The sequence below is a fragment of the Jatropha curcas genome, chromosome 10 (genome assembly GCF_041381405.1).
Source record: "Jatropha curcas cultivar XTBG-Jc1 chromosome 10, XTBG_Jcur_1.0, whole genome shotgun sequence".
In the NCBI taxonomy this organism is placed as follows: domain Eukaryota; kingdom Viridiplantae; phylum Streptophyta; class Magnoliopsida; order Malpighiales; family Euphorbiaceae; genus Jatropha; species Jatropha curcas.
In genome coordinates this window covers 21,019,968-21,035,121 of record NC_143160.1, presented here as the reverse complement: position 1 = coordinate 21,035,121, position 15,154 = coordinate 21,019,968, and the positions used below count along the sequence as shown (strand labels likewise).

At 30.6% G+C, this 15,154-nt stretch overlaps 1 pseudogene; it reads left to right on the top strand.

Moving 5' to 3' along the window:
• The window catches only part of LOC149493250 (uncharacterized), a 24,041-nt pseudogene extending 9,104 nt beyond the window's left edge, over positions 1-14,937 (top strand).
• The last annotated feature ends 217 nt before the right edge of the window (positions 14,938-15,154 follow it).

The window sequence follows — 15,154 nt, the reverse complement described above, 5'->3', positions numbered from 1 at the left end:
CAAATGGAAGCAAAATGAAAGCAAATCGAAACAAGTGAAGCAAAATGGAAACAAATGAAAGAAAAACGAAACAAACAAAATCAAATGAAAATAATTGAAAACAAACAGTAGCAAATGAAAGCAAAACAAAGATAGACAAAACCTAATTTGAGCCAATGCTCTGATACCAAATGATGCGGAACCCCAAGAATAGGGTCTTGACAGCCTAAATCATATTTGATATAAAAATCCTAAATTCCAAATTAGGAACCCTAATTCCTAAATTATGGATTTCTTCTTGGATGCAATCGCAGATCTTGACCTAATACTTAATTAGAAGTATGAACCAAAGATATCAAGGTGAAAGGTTGAATGCCACAAAGATTAATGAAGAACCAAAGAGAATTCGCCTCTCTTGATAAGTTCAAAAACAAGTTTAATGAAGAACCAAAGAGAATTCGCCTCTCTTGAAATAAAACGCATAAACTGAAATCTGCCAATAATCCATGCTAAGAAAACTAAAAACTAAGTATTTATATGCTAAGAAACCCTAAAAATTAAATAAAACATAAAGCCTAATTTAAATAGGCCATAATATGCAAATTAAAATATAAAACTAATTAAAAGACTCAAGGCCCACATGTTTAGATCATATTACTTAGCCTTGGATTTTCTTTTAGGTCCATCTCTTTATGATCACTATAAGCTCGCTGTTTTTCCATTATTTGGCACGCATCATGAACCTTCTCTCTCCTTATCCCATTGGCTTTTAGCTGGTTTGGGTCTGATTTAATGCTAGTTCAGCTCAACCCACTTCTAGAAGGCCCTATTTCTTGGTTTTCGATGATTCGATCATAATTCAAAGGGTTTTCAGATTTTCCTTTGGTTGGGTTTGGCAATAGAGAATATAATATTAAGAAATTTGCACCTAATTAATTTAAATTCAAAAGCTTGTGAAATTAAAATTTCAGGTCATTTTAGCTTTTTTAATTCTCATATTTGCTTATCCTTAAGGATTCAGATTTCCTCATTAGCCTTTACTAATTTAACTTGTAGATCATTAAAGACTTTAGCTAGTTTTCCTTGAGTTAATTTAGATGTTGGATTATTTCAAATTCTTCTTGGTGATCATCCTCTATAATTTCATCTCAAAGAGGGATTTCCTTATTATGATTTTTTTTTCTTCGAAGTTTTAGATTGATTATTGTTTTGAGTATTCTAGCTTCTAACCATGGTTCAACCCTTGGTTTGATGGGTACAAATTTATCGATACGAATGTGGGTAGTGGATGACAACACTAATTGAAAGCGAAACAACAAGCTAAAGTATCACAAAGGGGTACCTACAGATGCTCTCATGCTTAAGTTAGCAGCCTAAAAGCTCATCCTGGTACTAAGTTTCAATTGTTCGGCGGCTTAGGCTTGGCTAAACCATGTTATTTTTACACTATGACCATATTGATATCGCAGTTTTGATTGTTATTCGTAACATTTATAGTTGCTAGTTTTTTTATTACACGCATTACACATTATTTACCCATTGTTTATACTCATTTGTTTATTCTTATATAATGTTAAGTATGGTTATAATTTTCCTCTTATATTGTTTAAACTTTTATAATATTAAAGTACAATTTCATGTGTAACAATTTTAAAATTAAAATCATCTCTATTTAAATAATATCCGTATTATAAGTGAATAATATTATTTTTAAACTAATTTTATATGATATGACGATATTAAGAGTCAAATATATTTAATAAATAATTATGGACATTAAAATGAAAAAAAATTGTGAAGTATAAGATTAGACTTCAATTAATATCTAAAATTTCTTTTAAAAAAAGTATTTGGTTAGAAACAATAATGAATTGGATTTTAGTTTTTCATTCATTTTTGCACAATCAAAAGAGAAATAACATAATAAATAAAAAATAGAGAAATATATATTAAGTAATTTTAATCTACAGTAGTATTAAATTACAAATTTAAAGTAAATAAATTAAATAAAAATTATCTGGATTTTTAAAATAAATAAATTAAATAGTTAGATTAATAGATATAAAATTTCTCAATCTATACTATATATCCAAAAAATTAAAGGTTGTAATTTTTTTATATATTAGTTACTAATTAATTATAAATAATTTTTTTAACGAAATAATAAATTTCAAAATTCAAAATTTTGAAACTCATAATTATCTATTTATATTTTAATTAATTATCCAAATTATATGTCACACCCCAAAATTGATGGTGCGATGGTCCTTGGGTCCAAGTAGGCTTAATGCCATCGAGCACCTAGTAGAACCCACAGTTAAACTAATCTGATTGCACACATTACTTATCTTGACAAATTACTTAGTGGGCTACAATCAACTTATTTACTTTCATTTAATTCCTAGAATCATTGAGTACAATCTTTCACACACTTTGTATAATCACATATCACACTCTCATAATATTGTTTACATCATAGCTTACATACATGCCATACCACACTAATATCATTCACAAAGGTATTACGGAGCAACTAGTGTTCAGATAACATATCAACAACTTATAGCATCTAACAACTATATACATTATTCACAGGCTTCTTCACTACAAAAACCGCATTTTTGCGACCGACGAAAATCGATCACAATATTGCGATGATGTTGCGACTAATTGCGATGATTGGGAGAGTAAATACCTGCCGACCAATTTGCAACAAGACAGTGACAGAATTTGCGATGGATTTGCAATCGATAACCAATCCGTCGCTAACTATAGCGCTAATAATTCCCGCCAAATTTAGTTTTCCGTCTGCGAAGGATTAGTGATCGATTTGCGACTGATTGTTTGCGACCGATCTCAAATCGATCGCAATTTGCTCCATATTAAAACTACATTGCAGAATTAAAAATTGCGACAGATTTTGTGAATAATTTGCGATCGACACGTCGGTCACAAAAGTTAGGGCTTTATAACTTGCGCGAGCAACCTCCTCCTTCTTTCTTCTCCTTCTTTCTTCTCCTCCCCCATTTGCAACGCCGTTCCCAGCCATTTGCAGTGTCGTTCCCAGCAGTTTGCTGCCTCCTTCTCTGCTCTATTGTAGCACCGGTCTCCGGAGAAGCCCTTCTCCTCTTCGTTCATGGTCGTTAGGTTAGGTACGAGTTGCTCTCTCTCTTTTTCTTTTTCTTTTTTTTTTGGTTCTCATTTTTGTTTTTTTTTTTTTTTTTTTTTTGTGGATTTCATTTTTTTGGTTGTTCTTGTAGTTGCATGACAAAAAATTAGTTGTTATTTAGTTGTTTTAGTTGTGATTTAGTTGTTATTTTGTTGCAGTTGCATTGTGTGTGTTATTAAAATAAATGACAAAAAGAAAAAAAGAAAATCTAATATCGTAATGATAATTTTGGAATTTTTTATATTTTAGTCAAAATCTGATATGTAATTTAATCAATGTTTAATCAATCAATTTTATTAATTACAACATTCAATCAAATAATTTTATAAGTACAGTATTCAATAGATGCAATTTTAAAATTTAAAGTGTTCAATTGTTTGAAATAAAAATAAAGAGTGCCATAACACCTTTTGTAAAATTTAAATATATTTAAATAATAAAAAGAAACATAATAAATTCTCATGTTATTTGTTATTTATTTCTAAACACTTGCCAAATTCTTAGTAAAATTAAAGTTGAAGAACATCCTTTTGTAACGTTGGTAAAAGTAAAGTGAAAAACAAAAAATCACATCTTATTAATTAATGTTAAGAAAAAAGAACTAAAAATTCAAGTAAAACAAATGACAAATAAACATAATTGTGTAACCAAAACAAACCATAATATAAAATAAGTGCATAAATATATAAATCAATATATGCGCATATATACACCCTTGACAATTTATGTGCAGATAACTAAAACAAACCATAAACTAATATTTATTTGTTTTTTTGTAATTATGAAATAATGCATTTTATTTGTTATTATTGTTGTTATTATTCTTTTTTTGTTATGAAATGAATGATACGTTTGCGTTGGAGGCCTAGTAGTGGTCATTTTGCCTTTGGAGAATATTGGTATGATATAGAAGTGTTTATTGAAGTGTGTTTTGATTTAAGATTTGATTGTGTTATACCGAAGTGCCACCGAATTTTTTTAAAAAAAAACTAAATATAAGGAATCGTACACTTACTGATATTATAGTGTATATATATATATATATATATATATATATATATATATAACCTTAGTTAGAAATAACGAACTTAGTGAGTTTACATATATATAGTTAGCCTTATTATAGAAATAACCTTAGTAAGTTAGACATGTAAATGGAACATTACATTTGGCATGTTTTAAGGATGGTTTAGGACTAATGCAATTACATATAATTTACCCTTTATAAACAGAGTGTTAATTAGGAAAAAAAATGCGGACTAATCGAGATTGGATGTAGTGGAGATACAAGATCAATGGGATATTAAGACAAGAATTCTTGCAAGGAATGGAGGCGTTTATACAGTTTGCAGTTGGTAATCCCAGTTGTATGGATGGTAATAAGTTGAGGTGTCCATGTAATCACAAGAAGTGTCAAAATAGAGCCTTCTTAGATATCGATACAATTAAACTTCATTTATGCAAAAATGGGTTCGTGGAAAATTATTACAAATGGATACATCATGGTGAACCTCGAGTTTCCAGTGGGTCAGGCCGCTCTATTTTGATAAGTTTAGAAGGTCAGCCTTATCAATTTCAATATGGTAATCAATGCGGGTAGAGTAAAATTTCATTGGGATAATATGGAGGAATGGCCAAACTATGCAGCACAACAATTGTTTGACATGCTAAGTGCAGCTAACAGTGAACTGTGGCCTGGATGCAAGAATCATTCAGTTCTATCTGTTGTGGCACGATTACTGCACATGAAAGCGAAGCACCATTTTTCTGAAAGGTGTTATGATGATTTTGTGCAGTTAGCAAAAGAAATGTTGCCTGAAGGCCATTCGATGGTTGATAATTTTTACCGGACAAAAAAATTAGTTCGAGGATTAGGACTACCCATGGAAAAGATTGATTGTTGTCGTAATAACTATATGATATACTAAGGTCTTGACTCTGAATTAAGAGAATGCAAGTTTTGTAATGTTCCAAGATATCAACAGCGGGGTCAAGGGACTGATAGAGTACAATGAGAGAAGGCTTTCAAGAAGATGTATTATTTCCCCCTTGTTCCTCACCTTCAAAGGTTATATGCATCTAAGGCGACAGCTGAACACATGAGATGGCATGCTTTGTGTGAATATGAGGATAGTATAATGACTTATCTATCAGACTCTGAAGCCTGGAAACACTTTGATAACAATCATCCTGTGTTTGCTGCTGATATGAGAAACGTGAGATTGGGGCTTTGTACTAATGAGTTTCAGCTGTTTGGCCAATCAGGACAACAATATTTATCATAGCCTGCCACTCCTGCAGACGATACCTTGGTCACTCCTGCCGACACTATAACACATCCAACAAGTACTCCTCCCAGTGATACGACACTGGATCGTGCAGGTGACCAACCTCGTAGATTTGATTTTGGACCTTTTTAGCTTTTTATGGTTTTTTCAAATTTTGTACAGTACATTACATTAACAATTACATTTTTATATTGTTATTGTGTTGTGATTGTGAGATATATATATTTCTGCCTATTTTCACAGGTGCAAAAAATTATGGTTTTTAATATTATTAAAATTTTTTTTTGTAATTGTATATTTGCAATGGATTTGTGACCGAACTGCAACCAAATATATAACCGTCAAATTTAAAATTGCGACAGATGACCGACCAACAGCTTTCAACATTTGCTATCGATTTGTGACCATATTTAATAAATTGCGATGGACACAATCTGCGACCCATTTGAGATAGAATTTTAGAAGGAAGACACGACCAATGATTGTGGGTCCCGTATATGTATGGCACAACCCAAGAGGATGAATTGGGTTTCTAAAAACAGATATAAATTTTAGAATTTTAAAACAAAATATAGAATTCTAAGTGCAGTGGAAAAACAAAGAACTTTGTGAGAATAGAATATGGATTAGAATCACCTCACAATGTTCTATTTATAAAGAATAGAAAGACTATGCAAAGTGCAGCTATTAATTAGAACTGCTTCACAATGTCTTTTTCAATATTAGAACTTCTTTATGAAGGAAAGCTATTGAAATTAGAACTTCCTTATAAAATTTAGAAAATCATATAAGACTGTGTGAGAGACAGTTATTAAATTTAAAACTGCTTCACAAAGCCTTAATCAAGTATCAGAACTACTTTATGATGGAAAACTATTGTAATTAGAACTTTCTCATAAAGTTTAGAAAATTAATTAGAAACCCAAGCAGTGAAATATACTGTGAATAGAAGAACAGTTAGAACTTGGTATATTCACTTATCAGAATTCCAGAGTTCTAATATTCAGAGAAGATAAGACTTATTCTAGTTTTAGAACATCAGAACCAATAACAACATTAGCATTTCTAAAATATAAACAGAAGTGTAATAAAAGAAGTATCAAGCAAACTTCAGAAATTAAAAGATCAACACAGTGATTTATAGTGGTTCGGCACTAACTCGCCTACATCCACTCCCCAAGACTCATCTTGAGATCCTCAACTATGCTATCTCTTTTCAAGGGTAAGAGACAAACCAACAGTACAAGGCAATAGATCAACACCTAGATCTACCCTTTTATCCCACTAGATTTTCCAAAGGTTCTAGTTAACCTCAACCCTTTCTGTTTTTGGCAGAGTACAGAAACTCAATTCAAGACATTAGAATCTCACACAAGGAGAAGGTCGCTTGATAACCTCTTTCACAATAGCTTATCACCCAAGCTATTACACAAATGTTTAATCAAATAAAAACATGTCTACTATAGATTACAAAATCTAAATAGACAGAAAGAAATACACATATAAGCACAGAAAAAACAGTTTATCAGATTAGAATATCGTTTAGAACACAGAACCGTTTTTCAAAAGTAGTTATAAAAATTCTTTTCTCTTTAAAGATAAAAACGTTAAGTGTAAAGATGAAAAGAAAAATGGGGGGTAGAGAGAAAGTTTTGAGAGATAAAGATTTGATCAATGAGAGAAAGCTCTTACAATGAAAACTCTTACTTCACCAACGTTCCAAGAGTGAAACACTCCTTTATATAGAGAGCTTCGAGTCTCTTGCTTTTGGAAAGAGAATATTTCATTTTGAAATCAGAATATCTTCTTTCCTTATTTTAGAAGATACGAAAATCTTAGTTACCAAAAGTTTATCTTATCCTTTTTGGTTAGAGAATAAAAACGATTTTACTTTCCTTTAAACAAAAAGATTTTCGGCAGCATTATTTGGAAAATACTTTTCGAAAAGATGCTCTTACTAAAAACAAAAAAAAAAAAAAAAAGATTCTTTCTTCGTTTTAAGGTAAGAGAATAAATTGAAGTACTTTTAGATCTTCAAAGGAATTTCCAAAAAAGATAATGTATGATTTATTACCAAAATCGTTTAGAGATAAAATCTCTTTAGTTTTAGGTAATTAAATCAAAAGAATATTTTTCGAAAACAAATAAAAGAATTTATTTTGAAAAATCTAATTTCCGAAAATTATTTTTGTTGAGAGAGAAAAATTAATTTATGTGCTCATATATGAATTTTCTCTCTATCCTACAAAGTATCCTAAATACCTAATCACTAGGGTCTTCGAATTATCTTCACACACTATGGATTTTGTAGGACTTGCCTTATACGATTTCTTTCCATAATAATTCTGCATAAAATAATATTAGCACAAATAACATAATTTAAATTTATTTGTTTTGTTTTAATCATCAAAATCCGAGATTAGAAATTGACCCTTGAGCCAACACTTTTGCGATCGATATTTATATTTTTGCAACCGATATTATGGCCGCAAAATTAGCGACTGATTATAATTCGGTCACAAAAAATTTTGCGAGGAGCACTTTTGCGACCGATTATTATCGGTTGCAAATCGGTCGCTGATGGTATTTAGCGACCGATTTATTACATTTTGCGATCAATTTGTCGGTCACAAATGAGCAAATTTTTTGTGGTCTTGTTGGAAGAAGAAAATCAAAAGGCTGACAGACTTGGATCACCTCTACTTGAAACCACAGACGCTTGGATGAGTCATCAACTCAGTGAGATTATAGTGTCATATCGGTAGCATGTACATTGAAAAGTATCTCAAGGTTCAACATTTATAGTAACACAAGATGGTAGTACCATTATAGCTTGTCAATAGAAATAAGTCCATATAAAAGGACTCACAGTAATCGGATCAATATCACAAAGGCAATATCAATAATATGATAGATAATCACATAGATAGCACTAAACAAAATATATCAATCACTATGTACATTCCAGTTCTATCATACATCACACACTTTAGGGCAGTAACTTCTCCCTTTAATCACAAATCTCTACGTGCACAAAGCCTGATGGTATAACCCCATCAAGTTGGGATTCTGTCATATTGGCTAAACAAATGGCTCGATACAATCAAATAGGCCTAGAGGCCAAATAGGTTTCACAATTCACAATCTCAATATCACAATTAACAAATGGTTTCAAATACCAATAATGGTATGCATTTGATAAAAAGTTCCAATGCAACAAGGAAGGGCTAGACACTATAACTCACCTTGAAAGTGAGAATTTGATTCCTCTCGATCACTTGTAATTTTGAAACAGTTTCATGGTAATCCTTGACTTATATTAACATTTAAACACATATTGCACTTTTAGTTTTGTTTCTAGCTCTTTAATGACATTCAAGTTCTTTGATATTTTTATTCATTAAATTTGAATCTGAAATTTTGGGGACAGAAATTAAACATATTAAGCTTTATGTTCATCCATTATATGCTCATGTTCATAGTTTATTCTCTTATGTTTTAAAATGCTCAATTTAGTGCAAGCTTAGTGAAACACAGAATTTTCTGCACATGAGCAGTCTATGTTCATTTGATTGAATATTTAGTTTCTCATATCCATTCATCCTGAACTTTTACCAAGTGGTTCCCCATTTCGTACCTAACTCCTGAGCCCCTATCTGGTTTAAAATCGGATTAGTCGATTCCAAAGAATCAATAAATTCGAGAATTTTCCTTAAATAAGGGTGGCGATTCCAAAATAAAACTCTTACTGAAGTAAGAGAATCTTTTTTTCCGAAGATTAAACAGGTGTAATAAAAGGAAACCATTTTGATAAATAAAACCAATTAAACCCGTTTGATTCGGTTCTTTTCAAATCACTTTTAGGAAAATCGCGACATCCTCACTAGCTCTCTGTAAAATTTCATAAATTTTTATGCTCATTTACATATTTAATTTAACATAACACAGTAGTTGAATTGAAGCAGCTTCATTGAGACAGATTTGAGAATTATAGTTTTTAGCTTTTACATGTTCAATTTCTTTCTATCCAAACTAATTTCTAACATGTTTAAAAATAATTTTAAGCTTTGATTCATCAAATTGAAGGTTTAAGTTTAGAGAAATAGGATTAAAAATCAAAGTACAGAATTTGGGATTGCTTACCTCATTTAACTCCTTTTGTTTTCTCTTCTTTCTTATCACTTGTTCATTTAACTCTTGCTTTAGAACACTTGTAGACACTAGAAATCAAGTTGTAAATGAGCCATAGCAGGTTGGTGAACAATAGAAATGAGAAGGAAAGAAGGCTACGATTGTTAATTGTTTTTGGAGGTAGAGAGAGGAGTCTTATCTCCTAATACACTTGTCCTCTTTTCTTTTTGCTAAGGAGGTGACTCACCTATATACTTGCCCTTCTTTCCTTTAAAGTATAGGATGAGTCATTTGATTTGTTGTGCAAGGCTGCACTTGTATGAACAATATGTCTCTTTATCCCCTTTAATAACTTCGCTTTATTAATAGTCTAGGTGGCTAACTTATTCATTTCACATTTTTTTGTTTTACTTAAACATTTTCTTTAGCATTTTATTCACATGTTTTTTTCTCGATTTTTGTTTCATTTTATTAGATTAAGATATTTAGTTTCTTTATACATATATTTTTATAGAATTATGATGCATTTCAATTTAAATGCCTTAGGGGTTTTAGGATTTTCCATATTCATCACTTTAATACCTTTCAAATTTCACTCCTTGCATTTCAATAGTCTTTTATCATTTTAATAGGTCACATATTTTATAAAATATATCTTTATTACTTGTTTACTTAACTTATATAACATTTAGGGTATGAGATTTTCATTGCACCTAGGGTGTTACATTATATATATGTTTATGCATGATATTATAATTTGATCATAAATAAAGATATTTTAGGATATTTCGAATTTTATCAAGGTTATTTTTGGAAATCCCATTATTCCTCTCTCATTTTCATATTTATATATAGTATAGACTATGATGCACGGACACCTTAAAAGGTCTAGCAAACCAGTGTCATACTCATATCGGACACCTACACTCTTCGAACACTCCCGGACGCATGTCGGACACTTTAAAAATGTGTCCGAGTATTTTTTTTTTAATTTTATTAATTTCAAACACTTTAAGGACACTTCAAGGACACTTGTAGAAATTTTATCAAACTTTTAGATAAATTTATCATTAAAAATTTTAAATTGAGGTCATAAATATAAATTACATAAATATATGTACTGAAAATAAAAAAAATTACAACATATAAAAAGAAAAACTCCGAAATCATTATGTAGGGTTTATAATTTTATTGCCAAATTAAAAAACTGGTTCATTGTATTGATTCAGAATTCAACTCAAGTGCACAAAGCTAAAACAATTAGTATATATATTTTTTTTTTTTGTGTAAATCACCAGTATCCGAATGTAATTACCAGGGACCGCTTAATCCAACTCGAGATTTAGTCACAGTTAGGACTCTTCGCCCTTCTCTACAAGTGCATTTAAAAAAAATTAAACCCAAAAGCTCTTCTTACATGCTCACTATGCGTTGTTAACTGAGCCACAATCCGTAAGTGGTATAATTTTCTCTTTTATTCTGTATGTAATTTTTTTAATTTGTTTATATATATTCATCAAGCCGTTGTCGAATACTTTGCTCGATGGATGCTATCAATTTGAAAATCGTAAAGTAATCATTAATGACGACATTACAGCTATGGGTTATCGCTTTCCTCGCACGATATGGACATATATGCATGTGTATTGAGTATTAAACATACTATATTAACAATTAATGCTTTCATGATTGACAATTAACAGTTAATAGTTTATATTTCCATCTATCCGTACTAGTATTGTCATGAATTTACATACCTTCATGACTTCATATGATTTTGTCTAATTTTTTATATTTATTATTGAATATGTATTAGTTAGAAATTTAAATGATATCTTTATTTGTTATTATTAATGTTGTTTTCTTAACCATGATATTGTATTTTAATAATTAATTTTTTTTATAAAGGTCGTTCATATGGCACAATCGGATGGTACTAGTAATAATGTTGCTACATCTATGGAAGATGATAATAACCCTCTTTGGAAGTCTGTTATTAAAGGTCGAAAAATAGGAGGATGACGAAATATCAAGTGACAATACAATTCTTGTCATGAAGAAAAACATAGCAGTTATACAAGAGTTAGGGATTATTTACTTAAAATTCGCAATAAAGGAATTGGAGGTTGTAAGAATGTGAAACCCACTAATATCGCTGAAATGCAAAAAAATGGAGGAAGAGGTTAAAAACTAAGCCCGAAGTTTTGAACTAAAGAATGTACCATTACCCCCTAGTGTTTAAACCTAATCACAAAACATTACAATTCAAGAGACTTTGAATTCAATTCAAAGAAAAGAAAGACAAACGAGAGTTCAAAACTATTTTTAAAGCTTTTAACATGCAAGCTTATGATAGATTACATGCTAAGAGTGCTAGAATGTTCTGTACGACAAGTTTACCCTTTAATCTAGCTAAAAATTCATACTTCATTAGTTCTTATACGTTGTTGTTAATTCTAGATTGAGTATTTATTTGCCTCCAGGATATAATCTATTAAGAACTACTTTACTCCAACAAGAGAAGGCTAATGTTGAGAGATTACTTGAGCCTATCAAAGGCTCTTGGGTAAGAAGGGTGTTACTATTGTGTGTGATAGTTAGAGCGATCAAGAACGAAGGCCATTAATTAACTTTATTGCTATTAATGAGAGTGGTCCTATGTTTATTAAAGTTGTTGATTGCTCAAATGAGGTAAAGGATATATATTTTATGGCTAATATAATAAAAGAGTCCACGGATGAGGTTGGGCATGAAAATGTGGGTCAAGTTATTACTCATAATGCAAAAAACTATAAGGATGCAAGTGAAATAATTGAAGGGATGTCCCATATTTATTGGACATGATATGTTGTTACTCTTAATCTAGCTTTGAAGAATATTTGCCCTACAAAAAATGTTGAAAGCAATCAACAAACCTATGAAGAATGTAGCTGGATTATAGAAATTTATGGAGATGTTTATGCAAATTAAGCACTTTATTATGAATCTCACAATGACATTGGCAATTTTACAATAAGTTTGTCTCCTTAAAATTGCTTTCAGTTGTAGAAACACGTTTAGTGCCTATTATTTTGATGCTTAAGAGATTTACACTAATTAAGCGTGGCCTTCAAGGATGGTTATTAGTGAACAATGGTCTTCTTATAAAGAAGATATTGGGGTAGGGCTAGATTTGGAAAGGAAAATGTGTTAGATGATATTTGGTGGGACAAAATTGATTATATTCTTTCATTTACTGGGCCTATATATGAGTTTTTTTGATTGACTGGGCCTATATATAATAAGATTAGAGCTTCTGATACTGATAGACATTACCTTCACTTGGTCTATGAGATGTGGGATTCAATGATTGAAAAAGTAAAGATGACAATGTATCAAGAGGGAAAGTCAACAATTGGAAAATGTCATCTACATTTTATAATGTAGTTTATGATATACTCATCAATCATTGGACTGAGAATAATACTCCTCTTCAGTGTTTAGGTCATTCATTAAATCCAAGGTAATATTAAATTTATAATTTGTAATGTTCAAATTTTTGTGCTTGCAATTGTTGCAATTTGATATTACTTGTCTTTTTAAGGTACTATTGCGATATATGGCTTCAAAAAATTTCAACTAGAGCTGCTCCACATAATAATGTTGAAATCTCCAGGGAAAGGCAAAATGCTTTAAAATATTATTTTCAAATCCTAAGGATCAAACAAAGGTAAACACTGAATTTATTAATGGAAAATTTTGCAGATTCAAATTATCTAAATGACAGATTTACTATATAGAAGCAAAGTGTTGGTGGGCAATTCATGGTGCGAGTGGGCCTCTACTTTAAAAAATAGCATTCAGATTGCTTGGTCAACCGTCTTCTTCATCATGTTGTGAAAGGAATTGGAGTATATATTCATTATCAATTCTGTGAGAAGGAATAAATTAGCTCGAAAACGTGCTGAAGATTTGATTTTTGTTCATAGTAATATTTGACTTCTATCAAGAAGAAGCCCCCAATATTATATTGCACAAACAAAAAATGTGAGACATTATAAGGGATCAATTTGATTTTTTTAAAGATGTTGAAATTTTTGAAATTGCCAATTTATCTCTAGATGAACCAGAGATAGAAGCGATGATTGTTAATGATGATATTATTGCTGAGGATTTAACTAACGATGTTGAAGTGGAAAATTAAATATTTTTTATTTTATATTTATCACTTATTATGGATAGTTATTTACATATTTAATTTCTTAATAAATTATGTTTTTTTTAGCATAAAGTGTCTTGAGCATGTCGTGTCCTATTTTTTTGAAATATTATCGTGTTCCGTGTCCATGTCGTGTCCTATATCCGAGTCCATGAAACCTAGAGTATAGATATAGATAGATAAAATTTATTATTATATTTTATTTTAATTCATAAAAATCATTTTAATAAAATTATTAATTTTAAATTATTTTTATATAATATTTAATCAAATACTGGTTCGATCCGGTTTGACCCTCTAATCCTTAACCCTCAACCTTCATTGGATCGATGTTCGAATCAAGTTTGAAAATCTGGACAAATCTCCAAAGTCTCTTAAACTCTCATATTTTGAAAAAGGGATAATGTTATTTTTGGTGTCTAAACTTTTTTTTTTTTTTTTTGTGTCTGAAAGAAAAATAGTATTAATTGAATGCCTAAATTTACATTTTTTTTTTTCAATTTGGTGTCTCCTGATAAAGTGAATCGTCGGATTGACTAATAGGATGAAGTGGGGCTCACAATTACCTAAGTGTCCGCTTACATGGCCCGACAATTAATCCATGTAAACAGTCCAACGTGGTAAAGAGGGTTAAAAGGATCAATCTTTCTCATTTCATCTTCTAATTTCTTCACAGAATCATCAAGCTTGGATAATCTCAAGCTAGCATCTTTTAACCTTTGATGCCTCTTTAAGATACTCACCGATTGTTTTGGGGACATAAACCAAGCTCAAATACAAACTTAGCTCCATTTCCTTTTTGGATTCTCTTTTTAAATTTTTATTTTCAAGATTTCTTCTCTGTTTTAGGCTAACATTGCCCAAATAAACACGCTAATCAACAGCGGAGAAAGAAAAAAAATTCATCTAAATATATATATTTGAAAATTTGAAATTGGTTTGGGGAGTGGATTTAGTGCTTTGAAATGTTTGGATATCGCACACACATTGGGAGTTGTGATCATTACTCTTAGCTATCCGCCAATGAGTTGTGTAATAGGAGAAGCAAAAGAGGGGCTTTTTTGCCATTCAAGACAATTGAAATGACTGAAAGGAAGGAGGAGAAGGAGGTCATGCCTCAAGTTACTGGATTTTCCCTTATTGCCAAAGTTCTAACTGCTTATATGGATTAATTGTCGAGCCATACAACCAGACACGTAGGCAAATATGAATCTCACTTCATCAAAAATTACCAAATAGAAAAAAAATATAAATTTATGCACTCAATTTTCACTATTTTTCGTACGTACACCAAAATAAAAAAAAAAAAAAAATGCAAGTTCAAGCACCAACTTTATCCCTTCGAAAAACCTTATAAAACCTCTTATATCCTCCCACATGACGATAACA